The 26,021-nt window shown below is 39.5% G+C and overlaps 1 protein-coding gene across 1 annotated transcript in view; it reads right to left on the bottom strand.

The window, feature by feature from the left end:
- Positions 1-26,021, bottom strand: part of XK (X-linked Kx blood group) — a 49,501-nt gene that overhangs the window by 4,143 nt on the left and 19,337 nt on the right. The window lies entirely within an intron of this gene.

Here is a 26,021-nt window from a genome sequence, read left to right as displayed (position 1 = left end):
GCTGGAATATAACGAGCCTGGTTCCCCTACCGTTTGGGTAGAATAACTCAGACGTGTGTGTTCTATACTGTTTACCGGTGTTTCCTCATAGGATCACTTTCTAGTCACCCACGGTGACCGTTGTCTAATACCAACGTTGTCACCTTTATTGGCCGCCTTCCCTTCCCTGTCTCACTTCCCTTCTCCCATGCTTCTTATACCTTCCTCCAGACAGACATGCACTCAAATGCTTGTCTCAGGGTCTGCTTCAGGGTCAACTGAGACTAAAACACCTTTCAGACCCCAGCTGCTCTGTCTGAATATGTAGAGTCCTTTACATGGTGCGTTTTGTTTCCTCAATCAGCTTATAAGCTCCTGAGGAGTCAAGAGTGACCATGTCTGATATTTCTTCTTGATACCCTCAACAAAGACCAGTGTAGACACTGAAACAGAAAGCACTCAATAATAAATTGTTCATGAGTTCCTCTGTATCTGCAAGACCTTCTAAATTTATATACTGACTATAGATTGCTCACTTTTCTTTGCTCTTCAGTTATATTCTTAAATTCCATACAGTGCTGAAGAAACGAGAACCTCACTGTTACTGAGAGTCAATCTGTCTTGGTCTAAAAGGCCGTAATGTTTCAAGAGGTCTCAACTCTAGCTGTTTATTCCTTAAAATGACTGATGGCTAATGGGTTTACCTGGTTTATACCAAGCAGCAGTGTTAGGGGACGAGATGTGGCTCATTTGAATGGAGCATGGTACTATGTCTCAGAGCATGACACTGCTGGCTGTGAGTTCTATTATCTAAAAAATGTACTGCCAACCCATGAGCACAGACTGTGTGGTCAAATCTGAAATACAACCACTTACTGCAGGCTGCCACGACCTCCAAACATTGGAGCAGGGAGGAACCGAGAGTCTGGCTGGGTTCTGTTTTCTCGCCCATAAAATTGAGATAATACCTTCCATGCCTACCTCCAACGTACATATAACAAAACTGTCTTTACTTATAATTTAAAATGCATGGGAATAAAGGGTCGTTTTCTTATTTAAGTTCTGAATCAATGGAAAACATCCACATTTGATGGGCATAAAAATTCGGAAGCTTGGGTAGTTCGTTGCCTGGGAGAAGCTCAGTTTTACTCAAAGCATCAACTCCTCTCATAGTCTTTTGGCACTGATTTAAATCATCGATATCATTCTCTGGGAAGACTGTCATCTACTAATCAAATTTAAAAGATAGAAATACTATCACAGGAGTAGCCTGGGAAGTAATTGGACTGAGTTATTTTTTCTGAGAGGCTAGTTCAGTGGAGCATTATAAAGCAGTACATACTGCTGATACACTGTTTTTATTGAAATACAGTTGATTTACAATGTGTTAATTTCTGCTGTACAGCAAAGTGACTCAGTTATACATATAGATTCTTTTTTATATTCTTTTCCATTATGGTTTATCCCAGGTGATATACTTTTATATCTATGGCTCCAAATTTCTACAGACCTTAAGAATCTAGTATTGGATCCTTTTCTTTTAGTCCTTCTGTGTTTTCTACTATAAGAAAAATAACTTCAAATGTAGAATATGAGCTAAGCATAAATTATCATGTAAATTATGTATTCATACACATGCAGTATTTACACTGTTATATTTATGGTACTTTATCTCCAAGTTACTTATTACTTTTAACAATGCAATGACCCAAACAATTTTTTAAGCGTCTATCCATTTTTCTCGTTAGGTCAATTATTTCCAAATTACGTTTTTTTCTCTATCAAGAGAGTTAGCCAATTATTACGCAATTGGTGCTTAGTAGGAATTAACTGCTGAAGCCTTCTGAGAATGCTAAGAAATTATTGTGAAATCACTGACTTCAATCATCATTCCCAATGTTGGGTGCTCCCTGCAAAATGTCGCCCTAGAAAGGGGCCAGGAAGAGACATATACTTGGGAGACAAGAAGCTTGAACAAAATGCTTGGAATGTACATTTCTACCTCTAGAGTTAAGCTGTTATCTAATGAATGGCTAGGATGATATTTATGCAAATACCTACTTATTCAGACTTAAGTGGAGAAAAGTTCCTGACATCATTTCCCAACCTTCTCTTCCCACAGTCAACACAACAGGGGATCAGTTGGTGGTCCCGCCCTTTTAAGTGGCACGCCATAGAAGTCTAACAGCCCTTAATAATCTTTTTTTCTAAACATCTTTATTGGGGTATAATTGCTTTACAATGGTGTGTTAGTTTCTGCTGTATAACAAAGTGAATCAGCTATACGTATACATATATCCCCATATCTCCTCCCTCTTATGTCTCCCTCCCACCCTCCATGTCCCACCCCTCTAGGTGGTCACAAAGCACTGAGCTGATCTCCCTGTGCTATGCGGCTGCTTCCCACTAGCTATCTATTTTACATTTGGTAGTGTATATATGTCCATGCTACTCTCTCACTTCGTCCCAGCTTACTCTTCCCACTCCCCGTGTCCTCAAGTCCATTCTCTACGTCTGCGTCTTTATTCCTGTCCTGTCCCTAGGTTCATCAGAATCATTTTTTCTTTTTTAGATTCCATATATATGTGTTAGCATACAGTATTTGTTTTTCTCTTTCTGACTTACTTCACTCTGTATGAGAGACTGTGGGTCCATCCACCTCACTACAAATAACTCAATTTCATTCCTCTTTATGGCTGAGTAATATTCCATTGTATATATGTGCCACATTTTCTTTATCCATTCATCTGTCAATGGGACACTTAGGTTGCTTCCATGTCCTGGCTATTGTAAATAGTGCTGCAATGAACATTGTGGTCCATGACTCCGTTTGAATTATGGTTTTCTCAGGGTATATGCCCAGTAGTGGGATTGCTGGGTCATATGGTAGTTCTATTTTTAGTTTTTTAAGGGACTTCCATACTGTTCTCCATAGTGGCTGTATCAATTTACATTCCCACCAACAGTGCAAGAGCGTTCCCTTTTCTCCACACCCTCTCCAGCATTTATTGCTTGCAGATTTTTTGATGATGGCCATTCTGACTGGTGTGAGGTGATACCTCATTGTAGTTTTGATTTGCATTTCTCTAATGATTAGAGATGTTGAGCATCCTTTCATGTGTTTGTTGGCAATCTGTATATCTTCTTTGGAGAAACGTCTATTTAGGTCTTCTGCCCATTTTTGGATTGGGTTGTTTGTTTTTTTGACATTCAGCTGCTTGTATATTTTGGAGATTAATCCTTTGTCAGTTGCTTCGTTTGTAAATATTTCCTCCCATTCTGAGGGTTGTCTTTTCGTCTTGTTTATGGTTTCCTTTGCTGTGCAAAAGCTTTTAAGTTTCATTAGGTCCCATTTGTTTATTTGTGTTTTTATTTCCATTGCTCTAGGAGGTGGGTCAAAAAGGATCTTGCTGTAATTTATGTCATACAGTGTTCTGCCTATGTTTTCCTCTAAGAGTTTTATAGTGTCTGGCCTTACATTTAGGTCTTTAATCCATTTTGAGTTTATTTTTGTGTATGGTGTTAGGGAGTGTTCTAATTTCATTCTTTTACATGTAGCTGTCCAGTTTTCCCAGCACCACTTATTGAAGAGGCTGTCTTTTCTCTACTATATTCTTGCCTCCTTTATCAAAGATAAGTTGACCATATGTGCGTGGGTTTATCTCTGGGCTTTCTATCCTGTTCCATTGATCTATATTTCTGTTTTTGTGCCAGTACCATACTGTCTTGATTACTGTAGCTTTGTAATATAGTCTGAAGTCAGGGAGCCTGATTCCTCCAGCTCCGTTTTTCTTTCTCAAGATTGCTTTGGCTATTCGGGGTCTTTTGTGCTTCCATACAAATTGTGAAATTTTTTGTTCTAGTTCTGTGAAAAATGCCAGTGGTAGTTTGATCGGGATTGCATTGAATCTGTAGATTGCTTTGGGTAGTATAGTCATTTTCACAATGTTGATTCTTCCAATCCAAGAACATGGTATATCTCTCCATCTATTTGCATCATCTTTAATTTCTTTCATCAGTGTCTTATAATTTTCTGCATACAGGACTTTTGTCTCCTTAGGTAGGTTTATTCCTATTTTATTCTTTTTGTTGCAGTGGTAAATGGGAGTGTTTCCTTAATTTCTCTTTCAGATTTTTCATCATTAGTGTATAGGAATGCAAGAGATTTCTGTGCATTAATTTGGTGTCCTGCTACTTTTCATATTCTCATTTCCTATGTGAGTGTGTGGAGTGGAGGGGGGAGGTCGGAGGGCATTTTGCTGTTTTTATCTTTTATTAGAAGGTAAGACATCACTTTGGGTAAAGCTAAAAGGAAGGCTTTGGCAATATTCCAAACCCCTGCCACACTTACAAAGCTTCTTCCCACTCAGTTCCAGCCAAACGAACTCCTTCCAAAGGAACTCTTCCTATTTCACAGAGAAATTAATTGTTATTAGGAATGAATTTGCTAATTTCCTGACTTGACATCAAGACCTTAATCTTTGTGTTAAGTGGTGGAGAACATTTTATTCCTCAGGATTCCTCTTCGGACGGGAATTCTATTTGTAGGACAAGGCAAGCACTTTCTCTGTGGCTTATCCTAGCATTCATTATAATAGCCTCTCAATTTTTTGTATGTAGGAAAATTTCTATTGATATAATAATAACGCTAAAAGGAAGAAAGGAGGGAGGGAGGGAAGGAAGGAAGGAAGGAAGGAAGGAAAGAAGGAAGGAAGGAAGGGAAGGAGGGAGGGGAGAGAGGGAGGGAGGGAGGGAAGGGGGAAGGAGAAAGGAAAGAGGAAGGAAAAAAAAGGGTGAGGGAGGACCCTTCCCTTTACCCTACACTCCTTTCTGTCTACTGCCACACTCTCTTTGACACTTTTCCTCAACCCTCTTACCACTAATCAAAACACTCATTTTCCATTCCTCAACTCCTTGCAGTCTGGATTCTAGTCTTGCTCCTTCCTCATCTCTCTGCAACATTTGACATTGTTCATTCCCACTTTCTTGAAACTTCTTCTGTGGAAGTGATCACATCATTTTCTCCTAATCATCCTCTCACTTATCTTGCAGTCCCTTCTCAATTTCATTCATAGGCACATCTTTCTCTTCTACTCAGGAACCATGGTTTTATTTTTCTCCTTCCTACCAGATTTCTCTTCCGAGATATCTTTATAGGCGTCTCAAAACAAAACACATATTTCCTTGAAAATCTCCTCTTACATTCCCTCTAGCAGCTCACAACACCATCACTCCAGATCATTCTATCCAGAAATTTACATGTTAACTAGGACTTTTCACCTTCCTCTCCCATCCCACTCAAATAGATCTCTAAGCTCTTGCTACTCAGTGTGGCTCATGGACCAGAAGTACTGACATTGACTGGGGGGTCAATGAAGTGCTCTAGCTTAGACCCTGAGATTCTGACTCAGAATCTCTATTTTTACACGATTTTCCGTTTTTCTCAGGCTTCAATGTATGACCACTGAAGTCTGAGAAGTACTGCTCTAAGTTCATTTCTTCCTCCCTTTCTGGCTCTGTCCCTTGTTAACTCTCATAATGGCTCTTACCACAGGGTCCTAACTCATTTGTTTCTCTGCCACCAGCCTTCCTCTTCTCTTCGTCTGCCTGGATAAACCCTACTTGTTCTTCAAGTTTCAGTTAAACTGTTACCGCCTCAATGATGCCTTTCCTCAGCCTTTATTCAACTATATTTATTCAGTTGTGCTAAATGCTTCCAAGACTCTTCTAAGCTCAGTTAACTGACACTCTACTGGGAACTCACAGTCACTTAATGCATACGTCTCTTTCATCACTTGGTACCTTTGGTTTAGTGCAATCTCCTAGAGGTAGCTACTGTTTCATAGATTTTTATTACCAGCACCTAGTACACTGACTGGCACAAAGTTGGTAACTGATATGTCTGTTGAATAAATGAATTAAAAATTGTACAATCTGTGACCTGCCCTTTTTTTTTTAACCATTGAATGAGGAACTGAAGCTCCAAATCTCTCACAGACACGACTGAAGTGAGCCATGAGAACTCTCAAAGCCCCTTCCCAGATGGTGACTTCTGGGGTTATGGGCTTCCTATGCAAATACATCTGCTTTATGTGCCTTTCTCAATCAAGAAGTTGCACGTGTTTCCAGCACTTCCAGAGAAATAGGATCTAAATTAGAAAAGGTCTTTGAGATCTAAGTTTACACTCTAAAAAAAAAAACTCTTCTAGGTAAATGAGAGGCTTGCAAAACAGGAAGATTTAAGAACAGTGCAGTACTTTCTGACCACAGGAATAACTAAGGAAGCTAAGTCCTGTTTCAGGATGTTGGGCCCAGCCAGGATTAAGACAAGTCTGGATTATCTCAGCAGTGTTATATTCCTGGTCAGTTATCCAGATCACTGTTCTTGCTGGATTCCATGACTTACTCTTACTTGAGTTACCTTTGACCACGTATTACAGGACCCAGTGTTCTGCTTTAATTCCACCCCAGGCCCTGACAACTGGTCAGCAAACTGTTTTTTTTTTTAAACATCTTTATTGGAGTATAATTGCTTTACAGTGGTGTGTTAGTTTCTGCTGTATAACAAAGTGAATCAGCTATACGTATACATATATCCCCATATCCCCTCCCTCTTGCGTCTTCCTCCCACCCTCCCTATCCCACCCCTCTAGGTGGTCACAAAGCACTGAGCTGATCTCCTTGTGCTATGTGGCTGCTTCCCACTAGCTATCTATTTTACATTTGGTAGTGTATATATGTCCATGCAACTCTCTCACTTTGTCCCAGCTTACCCTCCCCCCTCCCCCCTCCCCATGTCCTCAAGTCCATTCTCTACGTCTGCGTCAGCAAACTGTTAATGAAGAGAGTGAAAATGAGAGAGATCGTCATCACCATGAGCTTGCACCCACATCTGCCACCCTCTCTCCACAGTTGCTATCATAAATATTGCTTTGGTCCTTTATTGTAACAGCCTTATTGAGACATAATTCACATACCATACAATTCATAATTTAAAGTGTACAATTCAATGTTTCTTTTTTGTTAACAATAATTTTATTATCACAGTTATTACTGAACAATTATGATGTCCCCAACACCATGCACTTTACATATATGATCACATTTAATCCTTATCAGTTGGTTCTAGTTTATACCCATTTTCCAGATGAGAAAGATGAAGTTAAATAGCTTTCCCAATGTCATACAGCTAGTAAGTGGTCATGCTGGGATTCAAATTGAGAACTGTTTGTCTCTAAACTCTTTTTTTTTCAGTTAGAGTATAGTTGCTTTACAATGTTGTGTTACTTTCTGCTGTACAGCAAAGTGAATCAGCTATACGTATACATATATCCCCTCTTTTTTGGATTTCCTTCCCGTTTAGGTCACCATAGAACACTGAGTAGAGTTCCCTAAGGAGGCAAGAAAATACAATGCAGAAAAGACAGTCTCTTCAATAATTGGTGCTGGGAAAACTGGACAGCTACATGTAAAAGTATGAAATTAGAACACTCCTTAACACCATACACAAAAATAAACTTAAAATGGACTAAAGACCTAAATGTAAGGCCAGACACTATAAAACTCTTAGAGTAAAACCTAGGCAGAACACTCTTTGACATAAATCGCAGCAAGATCCTTTTTGACCCACCTCCTAGAGAAATGGAAATAAAAACAAAAATAAACAACTAGGACCTGATGAAACTTAAAAGCTTTTGCACAACAAAGGAAACCATAAACAAGATGAAAAGACAAACCTCAGAATAGGAGAAAATATTTTCAATGTTTCTCTAAAAGTAGATTCGCAGATATGTGAATCTACTTTTAGTACGTTTCATCACCAGAGTCACTTTTAGTACGTTTTCATCACTTCAGAAAGAAACCCTGTACACTTTAGCTCTCATTCCTCTACCCCCCTCCCCCACCCAGTCCTAAGCAACCACTAACTACTTTCTGTCTCTATAGATTTTCCTATCCTGGACTTCTGTATGAATGAAATCATATAAAATGATCAAATGTAAAATAGATAGCTAGTGGGAAGCAGCCGCATAGCACAGGGAGATCAGCTCGGTGCTCTGTGTCCACCTAGAGGGGTGGGATAGGGAGGATGGGAGGGAGATGCAAGAGGGAGGAGATATGGGGATATATGTATATGTATAGCTGATTCACTTTGTTATACAGCAGAAACTAACACACCATTGTAAAGCAATTATACTCCAATAAAGATGTTAAAAATATTCATAATTAATATGTTTAAGAAATTATGACAAGATAGAGAATTTATCAGAGACTGGAAACTATTCTAAAAACTCAAATGAAAATTCCAGAACTGAAAAATACAATAAGGGCCATTAAGAAATCAACAGATGGGTTTAATAGAATAGAAATCGCTATAAAGGTTATTAGTACTAAGCAGAAGGCAAGTCAGAAGAAAATGGAGAAACAAAAAAGCATGAGAGACTTATGGCAAAGTGAAAATGTTGGAGAGAGAGAGAGAGAAGAGAAGAAAAAGAATGGGTCAGAAGCAATACTTAAAGTGATAAAGTCTAAGAATTTTCCCAAACTGTTAAAATTTCAAACTAAAGCCCAAGTAGGATAAATACGAAGAAAACCTCAACTAAGCATGTTAAAACTGCGGAACATCAAAGTCAAAGTGAAAACCTTAAAAAGCAGTTAGAAACAAACGAACAACCAAAAATCAGATGAATTTCAAAGGAGCAACAATAACAAGAACAGCTGGCATCTCAACAGAAATAATGGAAGCCAGAAGACAAAGGGATGGTAACCTCAAAGTGGGAGGAAAGTAACCACTAACCTAGTCTTCCAAACACAAAGATGAAGGTAAAAGAAAGACATTTTATGACAAAACAAAAATGAGGGTATTTTTCACTAGTAGATCTACTCTAAAGAAAATACTAAAGGTAGCATTTCAGACCCAATGAAAATGATCCCACATGGAAGCATGGAGATACAGGAAGGTCTCAACAGGGACCAAAAGGATAAATACAACTCAGTTTTTATAATCAGCCAAAAGACTTGCATAGTCACTTGACACACACACACACACACACACACACACCCACACACACACACACACCAAAATGCTCACTAAAAACACGAAAAGGAAGTCAAGCTCATTAGCCATCAGGAAATGCAAATTCAAACTAAAATGAGACACTACTACACACCCACTGCAATACTGAAAGTAACAGCAAGTGTTGGCAAGGATATGGGGCAACTGGAACTCTTATACACTGCTTGTGGGAGTGTAAAGTGGTATAATGACTTTTGCAGTTTCTACTAAAGCTAAACATAGGCATTTCCTGTGACCAGCAGCAATTCTACCCCTGAGTATAGATGTAACAGAACTGCATATATATACACATACTAAAAGGCATGTATGAGGATATTTTCAGCAGCATTATTTTTAATCCCAATCTGGAAAAAACCTAAATATTAATCAAGAGGAGAATGTATCAATTCATTGTGGTATATTCATACAATGGAATATTACATTACACAGCAATGCTAAAGAACAAAGTTCTGCTACAAGTCACGACATGGATAACTCTCACAAATATAATGTTGAATGAAAGAAGCTAGACCTCTGATTCCATTTATATCAACTTTTTAAAAACCAGGAAAAATTAATCTGTGATGTTAGAAGTCAGCTTGCAGAATAGTTGATTTGCAACGTTGGGTTAGTTTCAGGTGTACAGCAAAGTGAATCAGTTATACATGTACATACATCTATTCTTTTTCACATTCTTTTCCCATGTAGGTTATTACAGAGTACTGAGTAGAATTCCCTGTGCTATACAGTAGTTCCTTGTTGATTATCTATCTTATACATAGTAGCGTGTATATGTTAACCCCAACTTCCTAATTTATCCTTCCTCCCACCTTTCCCCTTTGGTAACCATAAATTTATTTTCTAAGTCTGTGAGTCTGTTTCTGTTTTGTAAATAAGCTCATCTGTATAATTTTTAAGATTCCATGTATAAGTGATATCATATGGTATTTGTCTTTCTCTGTCTGGCTTCCTTCACTTAGTATGATGATCTCTAGGTCCATCCATGTTGTTGCAAATGGCATTATTTCATTCTTTTTTATGGCTAATATTCCATTGTATACATGTACCACATATTCTTTATCCATTCATCTGTCGATGGAGATTTAGGTTGTTTCCATGTCTTGGCTACTGTAAACAGTGATACGATGAACACTTGGGGTGCATGTATCTTTTCAAATTATAGTTTTCTCTGGATGTATGCCCAGAAGTGGGATTGCTGGATCATATGGCAGCTGTATTTTCAGTTTTGTAAGGAACCTCCATACTGTTCTCCATAGTGGCTGTACCAATTTACATTCCCACCAACTGTGTAGGAGGGTTCCCTTTTCTCCACACCCTCTCCAGCATTTACTGTTTGTAGACTTTTTTTTTTTTTTTGGCTGCGCCGCATGGCATGTGGGATCTTAGTTCCCCAACTGGGGATTGAACCTGCACCCCCTGCAGTGGAAGCACAGAGTCTTAACCACTGGACTGCCAGGGAAGTCCCTGTCTGTAGACTTTTTGATGATGGCCATTCTGACCAGTATGAGGTGATACTTCATTGTAGTTTTAATTTGCATTTCTCTAATAATTAGCGATGTTGAGCATCTTTTCATGTGCTTTTTGGCCATCTGTATGTCTTTTTTGGAGAAATGTCTATTTAGATCTTCTGACCATCTTTTGATTGGGTTGTTTTTTTGATATTGAACTGCATGAGCTCTTTGTTTATTTTGGAGGTTAATACCCTGTCGGTCGCATCGTTTGCAAATATTTTCTCCCATTTTGTGGGTTGCCTTTTTGTTTTGTTTATGGTTTCCTTTGCTGTGCAAAAGCTTTTAAGTTTCATTAGGTCCCATTTGTTTATTTTTGTTTTTATTTTGATTACTCTAGGAGGTGGGTCCAAAAAGATGTTGCTGCAATTTATGTCAAAGAGTGTTCTGCCTATGTTTTCCTCTAAGAGTTTGATAGTGTCCGGTCTTACATTTAGGTTTTTAATCCATTTTGAGTTTATTTTTGTGTATGGTGTTAGAGAATGTTCTAATTTCATTGTTTTGCATTTAGTTGTCCAGTTTTCCCAGCAGCACTTATTGAGGAGACTGTCTTTTCTTCATTGTACATTCATGCCTCCTTTGTCGTAGATTAATTGACCATAGGCACGCGGGTTTATTTCTGGGTAGAAGTCAGCTTTCTGCTTAGTGGTTATCTTTTGGGAAGAACGGTTGGGAAAGTGACTGAGAAGAGGCAAAGCGAGGTTTCTAGGAGTGCAGGTACTCTTCTGTTTCTTGACCTGCATAGAGGACTACATGGGTGTGCTTACTTTGTGATAATTCATCAAATTTCACCCACGTGATGAGTAAAATTTTCTATATACATTGCATACCCCAATAAAAATCTTTATTTGAAAACATTTAGGGGCTTTCCTGGTGGTGCAGTGGTTAAGAATCTGCCTGCCAATGCAGGGGCACGGGTTCGAGCCCTGGTCCGGGAAGATCCCACATGCTGCGGAGCAACTAAGCCCATGCGCCACAACTACTGGTCCTGCACTCTAGAGCCTGCGAGCCACAACTACTGAGCCTGTGCGCCTAGAGCCCATGCTCTGCAACAAGAGAAGCCACAGCAATGAGAAGCCCGCGCACTGCAACGAAGGGTAGCCCTCGCTCACCGCAACTACAGAAAGCCCGTGCACAGCAACGAAGACCCAACGCAGCCAAAAATAAATAAAAAAATAAATAATTTTTAAAAATTCTAAAAACATTTAGGTGCATTACTACTATACTTACTAGGCAACTCAATAAATTTGTATTAAATTGATTTTTTTTAAAGGCAAAAGACTACACTTTCATTATTGTAATGAAGTTATTTCAGCAATAGTTTCCTTCCCTACCCTGGCAAAATGCCAAGGAGAAAACAAAACATACTATAAACACCTACTTGAATCACTATAGCAAAACTGGTTCTACAGATGTAAGCAGAATGACATCCTAATACTGTAAAACACATCTTAAACTTCTAGTGACTAAGACCTTACTGTTACCAAAATGTCTCTTGAACATCTTCCAGTTTACCAGATGTTTAGTCAGAAATTGAGGACTTTCCTTTCAATACATAGTTATATCTTGTTTAGTATTCAGAATTGTCAGAACAAATTATTATGGCATATCATTCACAGTACATGTGATGTGATTATTACTGCTTACAATCCCTAGAGAGCCCGAATGATTTTTGCTATTTTTCTCCCAGACATATTTCAATTTCTTACCTAAGGAAACTGGATGATAAAATCTCTTCCGGCTCATCTCTCTTATGCTCAAAAAAATTACTGTAGTCTTCTCATGCCAGGGACTATTGTAAGCACGTTACAGGTACTAATCACAATCCTAACAACAATTCTATAAAGTAGATACTGTTATTATCCTCATTATGCAGATGAGAAAATAGAAACACAAAGATGCTAAATAATTTCCCAGAAATCACTCAGCTAGCAGAGTTGGAATTCATACCTAAGCAGTCTTGCTCTAGAGTCTTGGTCTTAAACAATAGGCAATTCTGGCTAAATAAATATTAAATATAATGAGGCTTATTTCCCTAGCAGTGGTCTTTTTTTTTTTTAACATCTTTATTGGAGTATAATTGCTTCACAATGGTGTGTTAGTTTCTGCTGTATAACAAAGTGAATCAGCTATATGTATACTTATATCCCCATATCCCCTCCCTCTTGCACCTCCCTCCCACCCTCCCTATCCCACCCCTCTAGGTGGACACAAAGCACCGAGCTGATCTCCCTGTGCTATGCGGCTGCTTCCCACTAGCTATCTATTTTACATTTGGTAGTGTATATATGTCCATGCCACTCTCTCACTTCATCCCAGCTTACCCTTCCCCCTCCGCATGTCCTCAAGTCCATTCTCTATGTCTGAGTCTTTATTCCTGTCCCCTAGCAGGGGTCTTAGCTCTACTTTTTACCTCTTTTATCAATGGGAGGCAAGGAGCAGGAGTCTGCTACCCTTGAAACTGTCCAGGGCCTCAAGGAGTCTGGAGAATCTCCCCCTACCCCCTGCCTAGAGCATTTTGGGGAGTTGCTCAATTCTTCTTTACTCCAACTGAGCCCAAATTTCATATCTATTTTCTATTATATGAGTAGTCTATATATAAAAACTTCTTGAAATCATGCTGTCTAGGTACCTAGGAGTTGGTAAGCCTCACTGCGCTAAGCTGGTTTCTGGGAATCACCTCCCAAGGCACAACCGATGATCAGAAAGAAGAGGGGCAGGTTCCCCTATCTGCCCTACCAATGTTCTTATCATCCTGCCTCAGGCAGAGAGACGAGGCATCAGTGAGTTGAGCTAGAGAAAGGAACACCCTTGTCCTCCATAGCCAAACAAAGGAAGTTAGTACCTGACCCATGTGCGGGACCCTCTATCAGGTTTTCTAACAGCAAAATAGTTAGCAGGACCACTCAGAACCCCAAGACAACAGTTCTGCATTCTGCTGCGGAGTCTTACCTCTGGCAAGGCAGAGCAAACCTTCTCAAAACACAGTTACTCATGTACAGTGAACTTTGTAGATAATCAGGCACAGCCACGTGAGCCTCCACAACTGAAATAATCTCTTGCATTTTCTGCCTTCGCCAACACTTGAACCATAGACACTCACAAACATTTGCACACACATCCTTACCTCCACTAGTCTTTTCTAGTATAATTTTTTCCCCAAATCTATCTTCCCTTCCCTCTTTTCAAATGCTTTATTCTGTTCTTCTTATTTAATAGTCTTGTTTTATATGCGTTCATAGCTATAAACAACATGAAAACTTTAAAAAAATATGTAGGAAATAAATACTTTTAAAAATGGATAAATAAATGGCTTGGAACTTGCAAAGAAGACCTCAGTTCTCCTGTGTATGACTGTACCTGTTCAACACGCCTGATTCTAAGCTGCACCACCAGGACCTACTTTACAGAGACATGAGTGAGGAATCAGAAGATCCTATGCTGGATTCTTCAAACATACGCTCTAGAAGGAAACGTGAGAAGCTACATAAGCAGCACTGCCAGTCTCCAGTGAACCCAAGCACAGCCTTGACGTTGCACTTATATGCAGGGTGGGGAGGAGTGTGTGTCTCCCCATTGAATAGCATTAAGTAACTTCCACTGGCTTGTGGCCACAGATGCCAGAAAAGAAAATCGGAGCCTATAGCCAGGCAAGAGCCAAGCCTGAATGAAAAGTGTTGGTGGTATAGGGAAGCATTTTTCCCCAGTGCATTTGGGGGTGAGTTCAGTTTCGGAGCAATGGATATGAACTCACCCACAAGTCTTGCACGCTTCATATTGTCTTACACACTGACATCCACCATTACACAATCATATAGACCATTGTTTAGACTGCTATAACAGTTACGTATACTATACTGAGTATAGCTGAAAATGCTCTTTGGTGTAGAAAAAATTAAATAAACAGTTAATATTCAACTATATATATATATATATATATATATATATATCTCACATCTTTCTTGGATTTGCAATAGTCAAATAAATTCATCTGGGTATAGGTAGATGAGAGCAGTGTGGGATCCAAATCATAGACATCTAACAAGGAGTAGAAGTCTGAGACACTTTCATACTGGAGGAGTCAATACAATACACCTAAATCAACCTTAGGGTAAGAAGAAAACAAACTACAGTAAATTTTTTTACTGCTTTATTGAGGTATAATTTACATACGAATAACTGTACATATTTAATGTGTACAGTTTGATGATTTTGGACACATGCAAGTAAAATTTTTAGAAACTGAAATTTATTTTATTTTATTTTTTTTTTTTTAAACATCTTTATTGGAGTATAATTGCTTCACAATGGTGTGTTACTTTCTGCTTTATAACAAAGTGAATCCGTTATACATATACATATGTTCCCATATCTCTTCCCTCTTGCATCTCCCTCCCACCCTCCCTATGCCACTCCTCTAGGTGGTCACAAACCACCGAGCTGATCTCCCTGTGCTATGTGGCTGCTTCCCACTAGCTATCTATTTTACATTTGGTAGTGTATATATGTCCATGCCACTCTCTCACTTTGTCCCAGCTTACCCTTCCCCCGCCCCATATCCTCAAGTCCATTCTCTAGTAGGTCTGTGTCTTTATTCCCGTCTTGTCCCTAGGTTCTTCATGACCTTTTTTTTTTTTTTTTTATTCCATATATATGTGTTAGCATACGGTATTTGTTTTTCTCTTTCTGACTTACTTCACTCTGTATGACAGACTCTAGGTCCATCCACCTCACTACAAATGACTCAATTTCATTCCTTTTTATGGCTGAGTAATATTCCATTGTATATATGTGCCACATCTAGAAACTGAAATTTAAAATAACCACAAACTTCAATTTGCCCATATTTAACCAAATTTCCAATTAACCAATGCTCTACTTTTAGGTAAAAGAGAAATATTCATATCCCTAACAGAAAACAAGCTCAATAAAAACAGAAATTTTGTTTTACTCACTGATGCCTGGCACCAAGCACTGCACCAAGTACAGTGCCTGGCACACAGTGGGTCTTCAATAGATATTTGTTGAATAATTAATTGATAACAAGGAGTTATTATTAAATTTTAAAAAACACTGTATTCAAGCCAGTGTTACATAGCTTCCTCATTTACCAAACCATATGCTACAAACATGTTCCAAATGGTGCACCTCAATCATTGAAGAATGTTTCTAATATTTATGGGCTTTTCTCCAAAGAAAGGCATAAAGATAACAAATACAAGGCTGAAAAACACACAAGCAAAATATATTTCTGGATGGCCTATGTTTACCAGAAAATCAAATGCCCAGAAATCTCCATTCCCTTTGGATTGTTTAACTGAGTTTCATGGCACATTTGACACATTTGTTCTGCCAGTCACTCTTACTTTGAAAGAGAAGAAATTGGATAACCAACTCTCTGCTCAATGTATTATCATCCTTTTTACTAAGCATTCACTAAAATAATTCAAATGTACTTCTAAAAGGCTTAAAAATGAATAAGAAAACTTTGAAATCAAAGACTAATAAGCAAGTTTTCCAGATTCTTTCTAGGTATTCATCACTTTATACACACACACACACACACACACACACACACTTCCTTTAATTAACCTTGACATTTGGATCCTGGTCCACATACAAAAGAACAACTCAGAAAATGTTTACAGAAGCAAATGAGAACAACTGCATGTCCTTAAGTAGCCAATTCTCAGAAGGTCTAAAGTCATGAATTTTATTGTCTTACTTTTTCCTAAACATAGTGAACATATGCCATTGTAATAACCTTGTTATAAGATGCTTTGAATTTATGTTTAACATTATCTTCCCTAGGGAAAATTCAATTTCATTCTATCCACTGAGCCCAAATTACTTTTTGGTCTCTTGAGGCACAATTAGGAATACCAGAAATAGCTTCTGACCTGAAGCAAGCATTAAAAACTACTTATCTCTGGAAATATAAAGGTTGGCTATCTAAATCTTCTTTCTCAGGCTCTTACATGCGAAAAAACTGCAGAATCAGCCTTAATAATGAAAGGCCAGCAACACCAATGACTATTACCCATATTATAATATAGCTGCGAGAGCCAGTCTGACCCTTTCTATGTGTTCCCCTTGTCCATGGGCAAATCTCCAGCCCTTAGCCAACCTAAGGGCAAGGCGATCTTTAACTGCAGAGGATGTGGAAGGATTGAGTACGTCACATCTGAGAAATGAAAATGTGAATTCGGTTCAGCTTTTTAAAGAAGTCTTTAGTATGTCCACATGCCTGACACCAGGCTAGGTAATAGTAATTAACCATGTGTTTAAGGCATTAAAAAAGGTGTTTGTAGTATTGTATGAGGGATGCTATTATTTATGCATATTTTTCTCAAATTAAAGTTCCCATTTTGGGATAGTTTTAAAAGTAGACATACAAAAGTTGATTCTTTGAAAAGATCAACAAAATTGATAAACTCCTAGATGGACTAATCAAGAAACAAAAGACACAAAATGAATTATGAATACCACAAATGAGGGAATAGCATTACAGTCCTAGACATTAAATTATATAAGGGAATATTACTAAACAACAGTTGCCAATAAATTCAGTAACTTAGGTGAAATGGAGAAATTGGTAGAAAAATAAAACTTACCAAAAGTGACACAAGATGAGATTAAAAATCTGAACAGCCATCTAGCCGTTAAAGAAATTAAATTATTAGCAAAACTTTCCTACAAAGAAAAATTAATTCATCACTGCTTTGCATCAAGACCAGAGAAGGTGCTGAAACACCTAATCCAAGCTCACCTAACTCACCTTTTGTAAGGTTACAAGTTTCATTAAAATCCATTAAAGTTACCAGTGCTATACAAAAAAAGAGAAAAGTAGGCACATATTCCTTGTGGACTTGCTGTCTGGCGCAGGGACCCTGAAAGGGGACCCTCTATAAGTAAACAATAAATTACAGTAATTAACCTCCATAAGTAATATAGTAAATTAACCTCTAATGAGCATTTCACCAAGGGTCTGCACCACATACCAACATTTTTAGCTCATCATGTTTAATTTTCACAACAATCCTGTGAAACCTGTGTTGACAGATGCAGTTGTGATAGATGAAGAGGCAAAAGGTCTGTGAGGTGAGACTGGTCACACAGCTATTCGGTGGCAGAACAGGCCATCTGCCCAGACCTTAGTCCAGCACATTTAAAGAAAGCAACAGCTGTGTTCCGCTAATAGGCTGCCTAGAATGAGAGTGCCTCCTGAATTTCCCAGCCACTGATGCCCCAGTGCTGCAGAGAAACTGCCAGCAAGAACGTAACATCATCCACTTTGGGCTCAGGCCTCCCCAATCCCCCATTGCCTGATAGTGTCTTCCCATGTGTCTCCGCCACCTAGATTTCTCAATGAGCTCCCATATTTCTTCATGGAAATTCAACTGAGAGCCTACGTAGGCCAGCAAAAAGGAAGCAGGAGGAAGGAAAAAGAAAGAAAAGGGAAGTGAGAAGAGAGGGAAGGAATAAAACAGTCTTTTAAAAAAAACATTTCAAAGCACTTTCATATCCATCATCTGCCTTATCTTCCTACCCTCCTGAGGAGGCAGGCAAGACGATCATTCTGCTTTATAAAAGGAGAACCTGAGACGTAAGAAGCCATGTAAATCAAAAGGAGGATGGAGAAATAGTGTTAGAGTCAGACAGTAGAACAGGGGTTGGCAAACTAAATCCTATTTTTGTACAGCCCAAGAGCTAACAGTGTCTTACACATTGTTAAAGGGTTATAAAAACAAAAACAAAGAAGACTGTGACACAGACCATAGACGGCCTGCAAAATCAAAAATATTTTTTATCGATCCCTTTTAGAAAATTGTTGCCTGCAATAGAACACTTAGCCACAAAAAGAATGAACTAGCACTACATTCATCAGCATGTATAGTTCTTGAAATATTATGTTGAGCAAAAAATGCAAATTACATAATGATATTTGCAGTATGAGCAAGTTTAAGACCTACGAAACCAATATATATTATTCATAGAGACAGTATGCATATGTATATGTATGCATATGCATATGTAGTTAAGTTATAAATCATGCATGAGAATGATAAACTCTGAAATCATAACAAGGAAGGGTCACGGGGTGGCCCAGCTGTACTAGTAATGTTTTGTTTCTTAAAGAAAAAAAAGATAATTCTGAAGCAAACATGTCATGTGAATATTCGATAAAGCAGGCAAGTAGGTATATGAGTGTTTGTTATATTATTCTTTATTCCTGTCTACATGCTTTAATATTTCATTAATGTACAAAGAAAACATATCTGCAGTTAATAAGTGAGTAGATATTATAGATATCGTGTGTGGTTTTCAGCAAGGCCTCCAGAAAAAGCCCAATAAACCAAAAAAAGCCCTCTCATGATGTCCTTGTGAATGAGTCAGAGAAAATGCATATGCTAATATGAGTGCAGTGGAGATGGATTTGCAACCGGATGTGCAATCTGCTCTCATACGCTTCACTATGCCCTTTCAGGCTAAAGGGCAATTGTCAAGGCGTCCACAGGGCTGTGGTTTTGGGGCTGTCCTAGTCTCACTTTCTTGTTAACTGTTGCATGAAGACATAAACTTACAGTTGGGATAAAACTAGGAAGACAAGAGAATCATGATTCAAAATTATCTGAACAGGCTGATATCCTGGGCTTGAATCCAAGGAAAGGAAATATAACAAGAAAAAAATATCACGCCCTACCTTTATATACGTAAAACTATACTGAGCAGGTACAGGATGGGTAAATCTTGATTTAGCTGTTCTCAGTATGAAAAAAGAACTGGGAGAATTTATAGGACCATCTATCAATATAAACCAACTGTGTGATTCAGCTCTTCCAAAAGGTACATTTGGGCACACAAATAAAATCACAGAGTTCAGATTAAAGCAAAAATAAAATAAAATAAAACATAGTCCCACTGCTATAAGCTCATCAAAATAAGTCTGCAATGTCACATGCAATTATGAATGCCACGTGTTAAGAAAAAAGTGACAAGTCAGATTGTATCTCAAGTACAGCGACCTTGATGGCTACCACGCATGCCATTAGAGAAATGACTGGAGGGTCTGGAGATTGGAAAAGAAAAAGGAGACAGGACAGTTGTGAATATGTGCATATTTGGAGATCTGCCATGTGGTAAGGGGAAGTAGTTATGTTAGTGGTGCTTTAGCAGGGAAAAATCAGGTCTAACCATCAGGCTGAAGACTAAAGGAAGCTAATTTCCATATAATATAAGTGAAAATGCTCTACTTAGTAGTGTCACCTTGGTGGGGTACTATCACGAAAGGGATTTAATTTTCTCCCCCAATCTCCTCTCAACTGTGCTTTGTGGAAATAGAATGTGGAAGAAGTGACAGTGTCCCAGTTCTGAGCCTAGACCGCAAGAGGCTTTGCACGCTTTGACTCTCTCAGAGCCCTGCCACCACCAGGCCAGCCTGTGCAGGAAGTAATCACTTGGAAGAGAGCCATTCCAAGTGCAGCCATCCTAGACCAGTTATTCCCAACTGACCCACAGGCTGAGTGTGAACTCATGGGTAAGCTCAGTCAAGATCAGCCTAGCCGGACCCAGACCAGAACTGCCCAGTTAACCTGTAGACTGTTGAGCAACAATAAATGCTTATTGTTTAAATCACTAAGTCTTGGGTAGTTTGTTACTCACAATAGCTAGCTGATACAGTGGAGACTTCTTGTCCCCTTTCCAGGCACATGGCACCATAGTCTCTCCTCACCCAGGCTATTCACTCAAGTCTCCCTCCTTCAGAAACCTACAAATGAGAAGCAGGCCTCAGTCTCTATGATCATGAATGCTCCTAAACTCCAGGGTATCCACAACAAGCTATCTCTGAGGGAACCAGCAGTGGGCTGGACCTGAGGGCTCCCAGCTTAGAAGGCGGGGAGTCAAGCATCCTCCATCTTGGAATCTCACTTTAGGTGGCTTCTAGGAGGGCAGGGAGTGGCCTCTACCATAAATAGCATATTACAGAAACCCCTATTCTCTCACCCCTTCCCCCAGGTATTTCCTTATAGAATCTGAGAGTGGGGATGCAGGGGGTTGACCCTGGTAGGGCTGGTTTGTCACTCTTGGAAAATCCTGAAAAAAAGGAATCTGGCCAATTCTTAGTGGCATTTTTTCTGAATGTGGTGTATCCAGCACCTGGGACTGATATCATTTTTTGGTGGAAAAGTCTCATTTAACTTACTATACAAGGAAGAACATTCTAACAAGAGTGTTTTGTCAATGGAACAGTGCATTTTGAGTACTGAGAGCTCTACTACTGAACATAATCAAGAAGAGAGAGGCTGGTGGACCAACTTTGAGGGACACTAAGGAAGGGATTTCTACAGAGAGTGCAAAGTCAGACATGATGACCTCTTAGATCCCTTCTACCTCTTAACATTCTACAACTCTGTGCAAAGCAGTGTTGGCTAAAAGAACTAGCTGTGGGTCAAGCATCCAAAAACCTGGGTTTGGGTCTCAGCTTTCAGTTGGGCCCTTAAACTTCTTGAACCTTGGTATTGCAGATACTATGGGCCTTCCACTTAATTGGTATCCTTTTTCCACTCTTCCTTGAAGGCAGAACTCTAATTGTGATTACATGCTAACCCTCCCACGTGTTCAAAAAAAGATGATACCAGGTTCAGCCCCTGGAGTAAATCAAGATTTGTGTAAGACCAGTCTCCTATTTTTCTGTATGTCACAAATAGAAAAAATGATATTTGCATGGTGTATTCACTGGGTTAACTGGATGAAGTCGATCTACCCATTCTGGGCCCTATCTATACCTTAGAGGCCTCTGCATTCTACTTTCTATCCCTGTGTCTGGGGATCAGTTTAGCATGCACATGTGACCCATGTCTGGCCAATGGAATCTGAGTGGAATTATGCTGAAGGAAAAGATATTCATCCCCACTAAGAAGAAGTATACAGGAAGAAACCTCCCTCTTCTTCCTGACTTGGTCATACCTGCATATGATGTCTAGGCCTATAAAGACCTGTAGGTATTTTAAAACATGGCTCCCCAAATTCTTTACTATTCCTCCCATCAAGAAGTAGAGTTATGTCTCCTCTTCTTGAATCTGAGATCTTTTGACTGCTTGAATAATAGAATATGGCAAAGACAACTGCCAGTTTCTGGGCCAACGTTATTAAGAAACAAAACTTCCACTTCATGTCTCTTGGGACACTTACTCTTAAGACCTAGCTGCCATGCTACAAGGAAACTAAGGAGAGGTCCACATAGAAAAGAACCAGCTAAGCAACCAGGAGGAAACACAGTACCAAACTGTCAGCCATGTGAGTAAGCCATCTTGGAAGTATCAATAGATTCTCCAGCCCCCAGTCAAGATGCTCCAGCTGATGCCACATGGAGCAGAGGTAAGCTGACCCTGACAAGACTTGTCCAAATTACAAATCTGTGGGCAAAAGAAATGACTGTTGTTAATTTAAGGCACCAAGGTTTCTGGTGGTTTGTTACGCAGCAATATATAAAAGATACACAGTCTTCTTGCAATCATGAGGGGAGAAAGACACAAAGATAGAAAATGCCTAGGTCCTTGATGATACTGCTATGCTGATAAATTAGCCAATCATGGGTTCACTCTGCCTCTGAATTTATTATACAAGGCAATAATTTTTTTAAGTCCCTTTTAGTTGGGTCTTCTATCACTTGCAACTGCGATATCTTAAATGATACCCTGTTTTTTCATCTATAAAAATGAGATTAATATAATTGCCCTGCTTGTTATTTTTCACCATTCACTGACCATATATTGAGAATCTGTATGTGCCAAACTGAGCATGCAGAAATCAATAAGACAGAGACGCTCGGCTAGCCCCAGTAGCTCATGCCTGACCATCCTCCCTGCCCCCAACAAAAACTAACAAACATTCATTGTGGAAATATGAAAAACACAGATAAATGGAAAGCAGAAAAAAATAACCCATAACCTCTGTATCCTAAGACAACAACTAATTGACATTTCGTTTCAGACTATTTTTGAAGTTTTATATTTTGTGTATGTTTGTGCATATGTGTACACACATGCAAAAAACTGAGAAGATGTTGTGGCAGAAGTTTATAAGCTTATAACATGTAGAGCAACACACATGCTTGCACAGGTGTACACACACACACACACACAGCTATCCTTCAACTTCTTTCTCAATGGGCCTCTGAGAATGTATGAATTAAAGCGATTATCTTTTTTTTAATTAAAAAAATTTATTTATTTTTGGCTGCATTGGGTCTTCATTGCTGCACGTGGGCTTTCTCTAATTGCGGCGAGTGGGGGCTACTCTTCGTTGCGGTGTGTGGGCTTCTCATTGTGGTGGCTTCTCTTGTTGCAGAGCACGGGCTCTAGGCACGTGGGCTTCAGTAGTTGTGGCTTGCGGGCTCAGTGGTTGTGGCCTGAGGGCTCAGTAGTTGTGGCTCACAGGCTCTAGAGCGCAGGCTCAGTAGTTGTGGTGCACAGGCTTAGTTGCTCCACGGCATGTGGGATCTTCCCAGACCAGGGCTCGAACCCGTGTCCCCTGAATTAGCAGGCAGATTCTTAACCACTGTGCCACCAGGGAAGCCCTAAAGCTATTATCTTTAGATTAGCTCATAAACTGCAGTTGGTTCTGGAAACAGGCAACACATTAAATAAGCTTTTTTCTGAAGCTAAACAATGTGTCTGGCCAAGGTACAACTCGGGGCAGTAAGCTGAATAAAAGAAGGCAACTGTGTCAGGTTACCAAAGTTAAAAGAACTGTATTATAAATTTAGACCTCTGACTCCTAGCCTATTCAGCCTTCCCTCAAATACAGGAGAAATGTAATAGTAGGGATGAGTTTTTAAGAGTGCTTTCCTAGAAATCCAAGATGCAAGAAGCACCTCTGAAAGCACTAATTGAAACACCCTATGCCAACTACCAACTTCTACCCATTCAACTCACTTGTCTAAGAACTACCATAACTTTTTTATATCCTTATCAAGCCCTCAAATCAAACGAACCCTCTATTTTCCCTCATCCAGCTAAGAATCCTTGGTGCCCAACTTCATTCAATCTGTTACACAAACCTCTCTATTCTTGCCCCTCTATTCTTTTGCAGCCTCCATCACAACATGTACCCTGGAGGAACTTAACTGCCTTTTCCACAGCTGCACGTACCGGGCCTGCTGTGACTCAAATGACCACCTCCACTCAGATGACTACACTAATGGCAGAGCCTGAGACAAGCATTTGGATGCAGGCAGTTCATCTGGGCGGGGAGCCTAGGAAACAGAGTGAAGGAGGGAAGGAAGCAAGGCTCATAAAGACTACATACACTATTAAGCTGGTTACCACTGTGGCAAATGGGCCTCATTCCCACTGGGGATCCACAAAGGACCATATATACTGGACCCCAAATTATCCATCTTAAGGACAGAAACTGAGGTTTTATCCATAGACTACTATCTCCCTTAGTCTGGAGGTGGCCCTGCAGGCATTACCTTGCCCACACCTCTCAAGTGTACCTGAGCGGTGTTCCCTGGCATAGGAGAAAACCCGGAGGCAGAAAAGAAGAGAAGCACCTCAGGGTGTGTTGGGACACAGGCTTGATGTGGGATGCTAGCAATGCACACAGAACTTTTCAGCACAACTGCACCAAAATCAAAAGGGCCAAGGACAAGTGACTCACAGTATCCAAGAGCCTACTATAAGCCCCAAATTCAGCTCTCCAGGCTATACGTCCATTCTAAATCCTCAAACTCCATGGGCTATCTCCTCTCAGATATCCCACAGACATTTCCAACTCAAACTGACAGAAACTGAGAGGAGTCAGAAGCACACCCATGGATCCAAATTCTTTAATAACATCTGCTGACGGCAGCAGCATGGGGCCCCCTCGACTGTGAGTGGGTTTGCCAGTGGATGAGGCTCTGAAGGGCCCCGCCAGGCTCTGGAACCCAGAAATTGCATCAGCAATACTTCCTGAATTGGAAATTAGACAGATGGTCCCATCCCTAAAGAAGAGGTGGAGCTCAGGGTTGGGCACTGCCCTCTCCACATGTTGGGGGGCAACACACCTCCTGTGGTGGTCATGGGCCTTGTTGCTTGCCAGCTCCAAGATCCAGGCTGTCAGGTCACAGATACACATGCAAAATGCATTATCCAGTAGAGGTTCAATTGTCTCCCCTCTCACAATGTAATAAAACCAGTCTTGTTTCCAATTACACGCTTTTTTCAATATTCTTACTCAACATTCCTTTGTTCCCTTTTGAACTGGTTTTAGCATCTGTCCATTCCCTCATGAGTAATAAAATCTTTAATGTGTTCGTATCTATATGAGCGACAAGATTTCATCCTTTTTGAAAAATATCTTTTAACCGCTTTGGAGCTCACAATGAGATACCCAATAGATTCACCTGTCAGAGCCAGGTAAACACTGTTCACGGAGAAGTGCGCCTTGTATGCAGTGAAAGCCCAGACGTGTCTTTTCTTGGCTCTCCTGGGTGAAGCCAGAGTGTGGACAGAACTGTGTTGACTCTGTGTTCCTCTAACTTTAAATTGCCTCTCTACTAATGTCGTGTTTTGGTTTTGTTTTCTTTCATTTATGGCCATTAAGTTATTCCACATCGTTGGCAGAAATGGATGGGGATTTGGTTTGAGGGTCTGACCATCTGGAGCCCTCTCTAAATGGGTTCATGGTTTAGAGAGATTCAGGTCCATACGATTCAGGTCCCTGCTAGGTGTGAGGCAACAGAGAATCTGGTTTGTCAGATTTATTTGTTAGTCCATTTTTTAGTTCAAATCAATTTAAAATTTCATGCCCTTTGGGAAGAAAACAGCTCTTTGAAATCTGGACTGGGGAGATTTTCTGTTTGTGTTTACTCTTGATCCATGACTGAAATTGTAGAACTGAAGCTATTTCTCTGTGGCTGTATGTCTGTGTCTGTAATTCAGAAATTTCTTCATCTTTGTGTGAGTATGTAACATTTTCCTACCTTTGGATAGTATTAATACATTAGATTATAAAGTCTCTTAATTTAAAGGACCTCTGTTCTGATTGGCATATCTAAATAAACAATTGCTTATATAAATTGAATATAACTAAAATTTCCTAAAATACAAAAATTGAATGTGGATGCATCTAGAGACTGTCATACAGAGTGAAGTAAGTCAGAAAGAGAAAAACAAGTATCGTATATTAACTCATATATGTGGAACCTAGAAAAATGGTACAGATGAACCGGTTTGCAGGGCAGAAATAGAGACACAGATCCAGAGAACAAACGTATGGACACCAAGGGGGGAAAGTGGCAGTGGGGTGGTGGTGGTGGCGGTGGTGGGATGCATTGGGAGATTGGGATTGACATGTATACACTGATGTGTATGAAATGGATGACTAATAAGAAAATAAATTTAAAAAAAATTGAACTACTAGTATTTTAAATGTGCTAGATTTTAGAATACTTTAATAGTTCAAATTTACAT

The sequence above is a fragment of the Balaenoptera musculus genome, chromosome X, assembly GCF_009873245.2.
Source record: "Balaenoptera musculus isolate JJ_BM4_2016_0621 chromosome X, mBalMus1.pri.v3, whole genome shotgun sequence".
In the NCBI taxonomy this organism is placed as follows: Eukaryota; Metazoa; Chordata; class Mammalia; order Artiodactyla; family Balaenopteridae; genus Balaenoptera; species Balaenoptera musculus.
This window is presented reverse-complemented; position numbering and strand designations above follow the sequence as displayed.